At 40.6% G+C, this 14,283-nt stretch overlaps 1 protein-coding gene and 1 pseudogene across 3 annotated transcripts in view; both read left to right on the forward strand.

Moving 5' to 3' along the window:
- LOC139414139 (repetin-like) overlaps positions 1-407 on the forward strand; it is a 10,265-nt pseudogene extending 9,858 nt beyond the window's left edge.
- The window catches only part of LOC139413013 (zinc finger, CCHC domain containing 24), a 107,503-nt gene that overhangs the window by 24,501 nt on the left and 68,719 nt on the right, over positions 1-14,283 (forward strand). The window lies entirely within an intron of this gene.

Here is a 14,283-nt window from a genome sequence, read left to right on the forward strand (position 1 = left end):
TTTGCTATGGACAGACGTTTTGATATGGACAGACGTTTTGATATGGACAGACGTTTTGATATGGACAGACGTTTAGATATGGACAGACGTTTTGCTATGGACAGACGTTTTGATATGGACAGACGTTTTGATATGGACAGACGTTTAGATATGGACAGACGTTTTGATATGGACAGACGTTTAGATATGGACAGACGTTTTGCTATGGACAGACGTTTAGATATGGACAGACGTTTTGATATGGACAGACGTTTAGATATGGACAGACGTTTTGCTATGGACAGACGTTTAGATATGGACAGATGTTTTGATATGGACAGACGTTTTGATATGGACAGACGTTTTGATATGGACAGACGTTTAGATATGGACAGACGTTTTGATATGGACAGACGTTTAGATATGGACAGACGTTTTGATATGGACAGACGTTTTGATATGGACAGACGTTTTGATATGGACAGACGTTTTGATATGGACAGACGTTTTGCTATGGACAGACGTTTTGATATGGACAGACGTTTTGCTATGGACAGACGTTTTGATATGGACAGACGTTTTGATATGGACAGACGTTTTGATATGGACAGACGTTTTGCTATGGACAGACGTTTTGCTATGGACAGACGTTTTGATATGGACAGACGTTTTGCTATGGACAGACGTTTAGATATGGACAGACGTTTTGATATGGACAGACGTTTTGATATGGACAGACATTTAGATATGGACAGACGTTTTGCTATGGACAGACGTTTTGCTATGGACAGACGTTTTGATATGGACAGACGTTTTGATATGGACAGACGTTTTGATATGGACAGACGTTTAGATATGGACAGACGTTTTGCTATGGACAGACGTTTTGATATGGACAGACGTTTTGATATGGACAGACGTTTAGATATGGACAGACGTTTTGATATGGACAGACGTTTAGATATGGACAGACGTTTTGCTATGGACAGACGTTTAGATATGGACAGACGTTTTGATATGGACAGACGTTTAGATATGGACAGACGTTTTGATATGGACAGACGTTTTGATATGGACAGAGGGTAAACATTGAATCTGCCTTCCTCAACAGTACTGTAGCGAGAGATGAAGACAGACTTACGGTCATGTTTTCTGTGGCAGTTTGAGATGTTTGATTCTGGTGGTGTGAAGCCATATAGAGTTTGTTTGTCTCAGCCAGGGGATAGGGTGTAACATTGTCCCACCTATTCCCTTTATGCAGATGTAGGATCTTAATTTCAGCCAATTTTCTACAGCTGGAAAATGATCCTGCAGGAACAGGAAATTTGAATTATTATTTCGATTATAATTAATGGACATTTTTGTAGAGGTTAACACATTTTTCATTAGGGCAAATCAAGACTGAAATGTTAAGGTTGAAATGACAAACTTTGGAAGCCTTTTTAAAGCATACATTTTTTAAACATTTGAGAAAATTCTCAGCAGCAAAAGAGTGATCAAGTTAAGATCCTACATCTGTAGTGCGCTACTTTCGACCAGACCCCTACGGGCCACTGTATAGGGACTAGTGTGCCATTTTGGACACACCCTGAGAGGAGAGAGAGTGAGAAAGCACACACAGTGAGAGCAACTTCCTCCTAAAGGAAATCAAAGTTAAAAGAATGATAAAAGTCAGGTTTCCTGCCTCACTCCCGCTGGTTTGGGCTCTGCACAGGAATCCCACTCTTCCTCTGTCTGTGTCTGTGTCTGTGTGTCCGTGTGCATGCATGCATGTGCCTCCCAATGTTGTTCTGGGTTTTGCTAAGACAAAAGTCAGTCTGTCCACTTCCTGTTGTCGTAACCATGACTCCTGACCCACTTCTGTCTGTGGCAGGGGACTGTTATGTCATCAAACAGGGACAATGGCAGGTGAACTCATCGCTGCTTAACAGTCTGGCTCTATCTCAATCAGTCTTTCCGCGATTCTTCACATCGTATCTCCTCTTTCTTAACCATATTGTAAATTATTTTTGGTTCTCTGAAAATAGTCAAACATAACCTTTCACTCTGATTTGGTTTTCACGCTCACGTCAGCCCCAAGCCATGGCATGTATCTGGAGTCAACTTTATTTAGCTGACGTAGTGGAGAGAGGAGAGGCTATATATCCCTTTCAATCTGTTCTGCAATGTATTCTCCCAAAAAAGACATCCTGATGATGTTTAAAGGCAATTATGTATTAACCCAAGATAATAATTGTTCCATTAACTTTTATTTGGATATTAACTTTCATATACTGAACTGTAGTCAATCCCAAGCCCGCTCTCAGTCGTTACACTAGGATGTGTCCCAAAGGGTACCTTATTCCCCATATAGTGCCCTACTTTTAACCAGGGCCCATAGGGAATCGGGTGCCATTTGGTTTGCAAGTCTAAGCCTATAGTAACAGAAGAGTGGGGAGGGCAGGAGTTAACACAGGGGAATAAACAGTAGGGTAGAGGTGGGTCAGTACCTCCTCTTATATCCTTATGTAATCAGCTGATGAAAGGAACAAGCTTTTCTCTTAGTGTGTGTTATAACGAGACTTTATACACAATATCTAATTCTCGCTCTTTTTTTCACTCTCTCTCTCTCTTTCTGTCTGTCTCTCTCTCCTTCTCTTTCCTCTCTCTCTCTCTCTTTCTGTTTCTCTCTCTTTCGCTCTCGCTCTCTTTCCGTCTCTCTCTCTCTTTTTCTGTCTCTCTCTCTCTCGTTCACAGACCTCAGACAGACCTATTTTTCTGTTGCTTGTGTTTTCTCAAATGAGATGAATTTGATATTGTTCTTGACTTCTTGATAATACTTATCACACAACATATTGAAGATTACATTGGCAACATGCTTACTACATGCGTACTACATGCTTACTACATGCTTACTACACACATACTACACACTTACTACATGCTTACTACACACATACTACACGCTTACTACACACTTGCTACATGCTTACTACATGGTTACTACACACATACTACATGCTTGCTACATACATACTACATACTTGCTACATGCTTGCTACATGCTTGCTACATGCTTACTACATGCTTACTACATGCTTACTACACACATACTACACGCATACTACATGGTTACTACATGGTTACTACATGGTTACTACACACATACTACACACATACTACACGCATACTACATGGTTACTACATGGTTACTACATGGTTACTACACACATACTACATGCATACTACATGGTTACTACATGGTTACTGCATGCTTACTACACACATACTACACACATACTACATGGTTACTACATGGTTACTACATGGTTACTACACACATACTACACACATACTACATGCATACTACATGGTTACTACATGGTTACTACATGGTTACTACACACATACTACATGCATACTACATGGTTACTACATGGTTACTACATGGTTACTACACACATACTACATGCATACTACATGGTTACTACATGGTTACTACATGGTTACTACACACATACTACATGCATACTACATGGTTACTACATGGGTACTACATGGTTACTACACACATACTACATGCATACTACATGGTTACTACATGGTTACTACATGGTTACTACACACATATTACATGCATACTACATGGTTACTACAGGGTTACTACATGGTTACTACACACATACTACATGCATACTGCATGCTTACTACACACATACTACACACATACTCCATGGTTACTACATGGTTACTACATGGTTACTACACACATACTACACACATACTACACACATACTACACACATACTACACACTTACTACATGCTTACTACACACGCATTACACACGTACTACATGCATACTACATGCTTACTAAATGGTTACTACACAGATACTACATGCTTACTACATGCTTACTACACACTTACTACATGGTTACTACACACTTACTACACACATACTACATGCTTACTACACGGTTACGACATGCTTACTACACACTTACTACGTGCTTACAACACGGTTGCTACACAGTTATTACAAGCTTACTACATGCTTACTACATGCTTACTACATGGTTACTACCCACTTACTACATGGTTACTACATGCTTACTACATGGTTACTACACACTTACTACAAACTTACTACATGCTTGCTATATGCTTACTACACACGTACTACACACTGCAGGCTTACTACACGCTTACTACATGCTTACTATCTGGTTACTGCATGCTTACTACACACTTGCTACATGCTTACTACAAACGTACTACACACTGCATGCTTACTACACACTTACTACACACTTACTACATGCTTACTATATGGTTACTACATGCTTACTGCACGCTTGCTACATGCTTACTACACATTTACTACACACTTACTCTCTAAAAATAAAACCAGTCAGATGACTGCAGAAATCAGACCTTCAGAGAGATGAGCAGTGGTTTATCTCTCTGCTCTCCTCACAGTGACTCCTAACCACATCTGAATGAATGGCAGAGATCTCTCTCTCAGACAGACAGACAGACAGACAGTGAATCAGCCCTGGTACTGTGGTGGGTGTCAGGGAGCAGAGACTGACACTGAAGGCTTTGTATTGGGGGTGAATGGGCACCATTGGAGAAGGCCCTAGCTGTGACACACACACACACACACATGCACACACACACACGTACACACACACATCTACAGATGGGAATGTTTTGTGGTGATGAAGGCTCCTATTGTGTGTCTGTAGGATATCCAGACAGAGAGGTCAGGAGGCAACCTATATTGATTGCGTCCCAAATGGAACCCTATACCCTACATAATGTACATACAGAACCCTATGGGCCCTTAGTGCACTGCCTATGGGCTATTTCGGACGAGGCCCAAATGGCCCATAGGTTCACTCAGTAGGGTGCTTTCTGCTACTCAGTGGAACAACAGACTGTGTGTGTGTGTGTATGTGTGTGTGTGTATGTGTGTGCGTGTATTTGTGTGTGTGTATTTGTGTGTGCCTGTGAATCAGGATTTTAATATAGATTTAGGATTCATATGCAATGTATTCTTCCTCTGTTTTCCAGCTGTGCCCCGCAACAAGTATAGTGGAGTGCATAAGAAGTAGTTTGAATTCAAAACAGATTGCCATCAAAACTATAATTTCCCCTTTTCTCTCTGTCCTTTATCTCTCTCTACCCCTCTCTCTCTCTCTGTCCTTTATCTCTCTCTACCCCTCTCTCTCTCTGTCCTTTATCTCTCTCTACCCCTCTCTCTCTCTGCACTCTAGGATTGTTTTTGACAGCATGACCCTTGATCTTCCTTCCAGTCGCTCAGAGTGCTCTGTCTCTGGCTGGGGCTGAAGCACAGACACTCACAGGTTTCTCAACACTAGAGAGAGAGACAGGATAGGGGGATGAGAGAGATAAATTGACATTTAATTGAGAGGTGGAGAGAAAGGAGAGAAAGACAAACACCATTGTAAATACAACCCATATTTATTTTCCCTTTTGTACTTTAACTATTGCACATAATTACAACACTCTATATTTTGTATTTTTTAATTTAACCTTTATTTAACTAGGAAAGTCAGTTAAGAACAAATTCTTATTTACAATGACGACCTAACCCGGCGCCCCCCTATGGGACTACCAATCATGGACGGATGTGATTCATCCTGGAGTCGAACCAGGGACTGTAGTGACGCCTCTTACACTGAAACGCAGTGCCTTAGACCGCTGCTCCACTCGGAAGCCCTCCATAATAGACATATTGTCACGGTCGCCGTCGTCGTGGAAATGACCGGACCAAGGACAGCGTGGTGAGCGTACATTGTTCTTTATTATAAGTGTCGCCAACAAAACAAGAAACAACAAAAACGACCATGAAGCTTCCTAGGGTTATACAGACCACTAACAAAGACAACTACCCACAACTAAGGTGGAAAACAGGCTGCCTAAGTATGATTCCCAATCAGAGACAACGATAGATTGATTGAGAACCATACCCGGCCAAAACATAGAAACAAAGAACATAGAGTTTCCCACCCGAGTCACACCCTGACCAACCAAACATAGAGAATAAAAAGATCTCTACGGTCAGGGCGTGACACATATTATGACATGTGAAATGTCTTTATTCTTTTGGAACTTTTGTGAGTGTAATGTATACTGTAAAAAAATATGTTTATTTCACTTTTGTTTATTATCTAGTTCACTTGCTTTGGCAATGTAAACATATGTTTCCCATGCCAATAAAGCCCCTTAAATTAAACTGAATTGAATTTAGCCAATTAGGATCTGGCTATATAAACTTTTATAATAATTTATAGAACCCATTGCCCTTTATGATTGTGAGGTCTGGAGTCCGCTCACCAACCAAGAATTCACAAAATGGGACAAACACCAAATTGAGACTGCATGCAGAATTCTGCAAAAATATGCTCAGTGTACAACGTAGAACACCAAGTAATGCATGCAGAGCAGAATTAGGCCGATAACCGCTAATTATCAAAATCCAGAAAAGAGCCATTCAGTTCTACAACTATCTAAAGGAAGCGATTCCCAAACCGTCTATAACAAAGCCATCACCTACAGAGAGATGAACCTGGAGAAGAGCCCCCTAAGCAAGCTGGTCCTGGGGCTCTGTTCACAAACACAAACACACCCCACAGAGCCCCAGGACAGCAGCACAATTAGACCCAATCAAATAATAATAATCAAATAATTACTTGACATATCGGAAAGAACTAACAAAAAAACAGAGCAAACTAGAATGCTATTTGGCCCTAAACAGAGAGTACACAGTGGCAGAATACCTAACCACTGTGACTGACCCAAACTTAAGGAAAGCTTTGACTATGTATAGACTCAGTGAGCATAGCCTTGCTATTGAGCTGCCGTAGGTAGACATGGCTCTCAAGAGAAGACAGGCTATGTGCACATTGCCCACAAAATGAGGTGGAAACTGAGCTGCACTTCCTAACCTCCTGCCCAATGTATGACCATATTAGAGACACATGTTTCCCTCAGAATACAAACCCAATTTTGATAAACTCCCATATCTATTGGGTGAAATACCACAGTGTGCCATCACAGCAGCAAGATTTGTGACCTGTTGCCACAAGAAAGGGCAAGCAGCGAAGAACAAACACCATTGTAAATAACCCATATTTATGTTTATTTATTTTCCCTTTTGTACTTCATCATATGACATTTGTAAAGTTTTTATTATTTTGGAACTTTTCTCGAGTGTAATGTCTCCTGTCTACATTTTGATTGAATTGAGAGCGAGAGAGATGCAATGAAAGGGGAAAAGAAAAGTCAGAATGAGGGAGTATTGTAGTAATGAGGAGAGGAGAGTGACACAGAGAGAGAGAGAGCGAGAGAGAGGAGTCTCAATGTAAACACGATAAAGCTTATCACAGATACTGGAGACAACTGTAATGGGTCAATGTAAGATCACTAAAGTTCATATTTAGTTTAGAGTGATCAACACAATGTGTAACATATTTACAGTTTCTGTAATACACATGATTTACGTTCTTCAATAAACTGTATTGATGTGGAAAGTTAAAGCACTTTCATTGTCAAAGTAAACATAAAAGTAGAGATTTCTCTCTAGGAGTGGTAGGTTCAAGGAAGCAGTGTGTGTGGGGGTTGGGGTGGCAGGGGAGGTGCAGTGCACTCTGGGAATGTTTTGACAGTATGACCCTTGATCTTCCTTCCAGTTGCTCAGAGGGCTCCGTCTCTGTCTGGGGCTCTAACACAGACACTCAGGTTCCTCAACACTAGAGAGAGACAGGGAGAGGATGGGGGGAGGAGAGAGAGGTAGAGGGGAGATGTAACCAAGGGGGGAGAGAGAGAGAGAGAGAGAGAGAGAGAGAGAGAGAGAGAGAGAGAGAGAGAGAGAGAGAGAGAGAGAGAGAGAGACACTTGATGCTGAATGTTATGGATAGACAGCTTTTACCTTTCAAAGACCGCCTCTACACTGGTGGTTATTTAGTTTTTTCATAGAAATGAAATACATAAAAGGACTTTTATAGCCGTGCATTGAGAAACCATATCAGGCAACAGCTCAGATATAGACCCGAGCAAGGCAATGGATTTAGCAGGACATACAGAGGCATAGACGCAAAGACACAAAGACACACACACACACACACTGACGACAGTAGCATGTAACATTTTCTCCCATCGTCCACTCTTTGCTCCCTCCCTGTGCTCTGAAATTAGATGGGGATGTGCACTACTGTCTGTTTGTGTCTCAACCAAGCCACTCAACCTTTGCTTGATGACTCACACTGAATTATTTCGCTTCTCTATCGATCGCTACATAATTCAGTCTAAATCTGACATCATTGAAGTTGTTTGTGGTGACTAGAAACCATTGGTTTCTGGGACCAATCAGACGGTCTGAATGTGTTCGCATTCTAGAAGGGTCAGGGAGGGAGTCAGATCCAGACTCATTGCGGAGAAACAAACGTTAGTCGGCATGGCGTAGCATTTCGCCGGAGCAATGAGTCTAGGTAGCCAGGCAAACTCAACCTGCCCTTGTCATTCACTGGCCTGGTAGCCTAATGCCATGTGCTACTGTAGGATCTTTTGGTTGTCTTCTGGAATGGTTGTCTTCTAAAAGCCCATGGCTGTACCAGTGTGGTAGATAACACCAAACCCCTTTACAGTGAGATTTGACCTCACTTTATACAAATTAGCCCTCTATTCCAACAGTGAGTCATTTCAAAAGTTTGTCTTACTGAATATGCAATATATGGACATGGAAATGTGATATCTCACTATGAATGTAATACATGTACAGATGAAGTTAGAAGTTTACATACACCTTAGCCAAATACATTTAAACTCAGTTTTTCACAATTTCTGACATTTAATCCTAGTAAAAATGCCCTGTCTTAGGTCAGTTAGGATCACAACTTTATTTTAAGAATGTCAAATGTCAGAATAATAGTAGAGAGAATGATTTATTTCAGCTTTTATTTCCTTCATCACATTCCCAGTGGGTCAGACGTTTACATACACTCAATTCGTATTTGGTAGCATTGCCTTTAAATTGTTTAACTTGGGTCAAACGTTTCGGGTAGCCTTCCACAAGCTTCCCACAATAAGTCAGGTGAATTTTGGCCCATTACTCCTGACAGAGCTGGTGTAACTGAGTCAGGTTAGTCGGCCTCCTTGCTCGCACACACTTTTTCAGTTCTGCCCACAAATGTTCTATGGGATTGAGGTCAGGGCTTTGTGATGGCCACTCCAATACCTTGACACAAATGCTCTCCGTCCAACCTCACTGAGCTCGAGCTGTTTTGCAAGGAGGAATGGGAAAAAATGTCAGTCTCTCGATGTGCAAAACTGATAGAGACATACCCCAAGCGACTTACAGCTGTAATCGCAGCAAAAGGTGGCGCTACAAAGTATTAACTTAAGGGGGCTGAATAATTTTGCACGCCCAATTTTTCAGTTTTTGATTTGTTAAAAAAGTTTGAAATATCCAATAAATGTCGTTCCACTTCATGATTGTGTCCCACTTGTTGTTGATTCTTCACAAAAAAATACAGTTTTATATCTTTATGTTTGAAGCCTGAAATGTGGCAAAAGGTCGCAAAGTTCAAGGGGGCCGAATACTTTCGCAAGGCACTGTACATATACATTATATCAGAAAAGTGAGTACACCCCTCACATTCTTGTAAATATTTGAGTATATCTTTTCATGTGACAACACTGAAGAAATTACACTTTGCTACAATGTAAAGTAGTGAGTGTACAGCTTGTATAACAGTGTAAATTTGCTGTCCCCTCAAAATAACTCACCCAGCCATTAATGTCTAAACCGCTGGCAACAAAAGTGAGTACACCCCTAAGTGAAAATGTCAAAATTGGGCCCAAAGTGTCAATATTTTGTGTGGCCACCATCATTTTCCAGCACTGCCTTAACCCTCTTGGGCATGGAGTTCACCAGAGCTTCACAGGTTGCCACTGGAGTCCTCTTCCACTCCTCCATCACAACATCACGGAGCTGGTGGATGTTAGAGACCTTGCACTCCTCCACCTTCCGTTTGAGGATGCCCCACAGATGCTCAATAGGGTCAATAGGGTTTAGGGCTTCGCCAGTCCATCACCTTTACCCTCAGCTTCTTTAGCAAAGCAGTGGTCGTCTTGGAGGTGTGTTTGGGGTCGTTATCATGTTGGAATACGATGACACCAAATTTAACACACCTGCTCCCCATTCACACCTGAGACCTTGTAACACTAACGAGTCACATGACACCGGGGAGAGAAAATGGCTAATTGGGCCCAATTTGGTCTGCCATATCAAGGGACTGTACTGTACAGTACACGGACACATTAGCTGAAGGCATCCTTGCCAAACTACATATAAAGAATATTGATGCAGTAGAGATATTCATAATGGTTCCACTTTACATTACATGTAACTTAACGTAGCAGGCGTAAAAGAAAAGCCTGAAACTAGATCCTCTACATATGGTCTTGACGATGGTTTCTGTGCTGTTCAACCAATCCAGTAAATGTAGAGGAGGAGTTAAGATGGATTGTCGGCTTGTTAACGTCCAAAAGAGGAAGTCTCATCACAGGCTCTCTTTCCGTTTCCCCTAAAAACAGAAACATCCTGGGGACTAAGCAGAGTCTACCTTAATTAGAACTGTTAACAGATTTAATGAATTGTTATACCAAATCAATTGTAGTGTAATAGTGTAATAGTTTATTAGTAGTGTAATAGTTGTTATGTTGTCATATGTTAATGCATTATACTCACCACTTCCAGCCCATAGGCTTATAGTTTGAGCTGGTTTGAGTTGGTTCAGAGGGGAGGTCAGAATAAAATAGATTAAAATAGAACAGAATAGAAGATGAGAATATAATTGTGTGGATACACTACATACGAAATAGCTTTAAACAGTATTATAAACTGGGTGGTTTGATCCCTGAATGCTTATTGGCTGAAAGCCGTGGTATATCAGACCGTATTCCATGGGTATGAGAACATTTATTTTTACTACTCTAATTTCTTTGGTTACAAGTTTATAATAGCAATAAGGCACCTCGGGGGTTTGTGATATATGACCAATATACCACAGCTAAGGGCTGTGTCCAGGCACTCTATGCTGCATCTTGCTTAAGAACAGCCCTTAGCCATGGTATATTGGCCATATACCACACCCCCTCGGGCCTTATTGCTTAATTATACCATTGCATTATTGAATACTTGTTTCTTATTGGCTTTGAAGGGCATTCTAGGAGAGTGATTAAGGGTTGCCTAATTGTAAACGTCATGTCATTTGTTTTGTTATTTTTGGTGGTTGTCCTGTGTTGCTCAGTTGGTAAGAACGTGGCTCTAGCAATGCCATGGTGGTGGGCTCGATTCCCACACATACTAAAATGTATGCACTCACTGTACTGTAAGTCTATCTATTTTCTGTTCTGTAGATTCAGATTTCTGACAATGAATGAGATCATTGGTTGTTGTTGTCAATAAGTGTAATTTAGCCTACTCTTACAATGTACTTTATGACAGCGATGTACTTTATGACAACGATGTACTTTATGACAGCAATGTACTTTATGACAGTGATGTAATTTATGACAGCGATGTAATTTATGACAGCGATGTAATTTATGACAGCGATGTACTTTATGACAGCGATGTAATTTATGACAGCGATGTACTTTATGACAGCGATGTACTTTATGACAGTGATGTAATTTATGACAGTGATGTAATTTATGACAGCGATGTACTTTATGACAGCGATGTACTTTATGACAGCGATGTACTTTATGACAGCGATGTACTTTATGACAGCGATATACTTTATGACAGCGATGTACTTTATCACAGTGATGTAATTTCTGACAGTGATGTAATTTATGACAGCGATGTACTCTATGACAGTGATGTACTTTATGACAGCGATGTACTTTATGACAGCGATGTACTTTATGATAGCGATGTACTTTATGACAGCGATGTACTTTATGACAGTGATGTAATTTATGACAGCGATGTACTTTATGACAACGATGTACTTTATGACAGCGATGTAATTTATGACAGCGATGTACTTTATGATAGCGATGTACTTTATGACAGCGATGTACTTTATGACAGTGATGTAATTTATGACAGCGATGTACTTTATGACAGCGATGTACTTTATGATAGCGATGTACTTTATGACAGCGATGTACTTTATGACAGCGATGTACTTTATGACAACGATGTACTTTATGAAAGTGATGTACTTTATGACAACGATGTACTTTATGAAAGTGATGTAATTTATGACAGCGATGTACTTTATGATAGCGATGTACTCTATGACAGTGATGTACTTTATGACAGTGATGTAATTTATGACAGCGATGTACTTTATGACAGCGATGTACTTTATGACAGCGATGTACTTTATGACAGCGATGTACTTTATGACAACGATGTACTTTATGACAGCGATGTACTTTATGACAGCGATGTACTTTATGACAGCGATGTACTTTATGACAGTGATGTACTTTATGACAGTGATGTACTGTGGGATTGTATTGTCTGTAAATCTGAAAATCATCCACATCCAGGAACTGTGATTTACTGCCTGTTATGTTATTGAGCATTCATTGTAGGGCTACGTCACAAATGGCACCATATTATATCGTGCACTACTTTTGGCCAGAGCCCTAAGGATCAAAAGTTGTGCACTACAGGGAATAGGGTGCCATTTGGTGTGCAGACTAGAAGTTCATATTGAGGTCTATGGTCTGGGTGCTCTGCAACCCTTGTTGTGAACTTTAGCTGTTTCAGCAGACAGGCCCTGGTTTATTGGATCATTAATTCAAATTTCAGGACTAAGAAGAGGTTTGGAAATGTTTCAGGAATACACACCCCTTGTTGGCGATCACTTGATGACCCTCGATGACAGTGTGTGTGGGATGTGTGTGTTTCAAGTTAAGGTTAATTTGTCACATGCCCAAGTACAGTGAAATGCTTAACTTGCTAGTGTGTGTTTGTGTGTTTGTTTGTGTGTGTGTGTTCGTGTGTTTGTGTGTGTGTGTTTGTGTATTCCAGACATCTGTCTTTCCCTGTCCCTAGAGAGCATTGCAGATACCAAAGGATTGTTTGTCAATGTCGTATCAATCTAGTATTATGATGTCAAGCTAACTATATATATCACTGAGACATTTTACACTCTCAATTATATTTGGAAGGATGTGTGTGCCTGTGAGTGTGTGTGAATGTGTGTGCGCCTGCTTACCTCCAGTTGATAGTGATTGGATAATGTTCATGTTTATATTTAGAATGCTTATCTCAGCAGTCGTAGCTGATGCAGCTGCCTGTGGACTGAATAAGAAGCTCGCCACTCGTCAGCACCAAATCATCACTGCATACACTGCATACACTGCATATACAGTTGAAGTCAGAAGTTTACATACACTTAGGTTGGAGTCATTAAAACCACTCAACAAATTTTTCAACCTCTCAACAAATTTCTTGTTAGCAAACTATAGTTTTGGCAAGTCGGTTAGAACATCTACTTTGTGAATGACACAAGTCATTTTTTCCAACAATTGTTTACAGACAGATTATTTCACTTATAATTCACTGTATCACAATTCCAGTGGGTCAGAAGTTTACATACACTAAGTTGACTGTGCCTTTAAACAGCTTGGAAAATTCCAGAAAATGATGTAATGGCTTTAGAAGCTTCTGATAGCCTAATTGACATCATTTGAGTCAATTGGAGGTGTACCTGTGGATGTATTTCAAGGCCTACCTTCAAACTCAGTACCTCTTTGCTTGACATCATGGGAAAATCAAGACCTCAGAAAAAAAATTGTAGACCTCCAAAAGTCTGATTCATCCTTGGGAGCAATTTCCAAATGCCTGAAGGTACCACGTTAATCTGTACAAACAATAGCATGCAAGTATAAACACCATGGGACCACGCAGCCGTCATACCGCTCAGGAAGGAGAGGCATTCTGTCTCCTAGAGATGAACGTACTTTGGTGCGAAAAGTGCAAATCAATCCCAGAACAACAGCAAAGGACCTTGTGAAGATGCTGGATGAAACAGGTACAAAAGTATCTATATCCACAGTAAAACGAGTCCTATATCGACATAACGTGAAAGGCTGCTCAGCAAGGAAGAAGCCACTGCTGCACAACCACCATAAAAAATACAGACTACAGATTGCAACTGCACATGGGGACAAAGATCGTACTTTTTGGAGAAATGTCCTCTGATCTGATGAAACAAAAACAGAACTGTTTGGCCATAATGACCATCGTTATGTTTGGAGGAAAAAGG

Source organism: Oncorhynchus clarkii, chromosome 1 (assembly GCF_045791955.1).
Source record: "Oncorhynchus clarkii lewisi isolate Uvic-CL-2024 chromosome 1, UVic_Ocla_1.0, whole genome shotgun sequence".
Classification (NCBI taxonomy): Eukaryota; Metazoa; Chordata; class Actinopteri; order Salmoniformes; family Salmonidae; genus Oncorhynchus; species Oncorhynchus clarkii.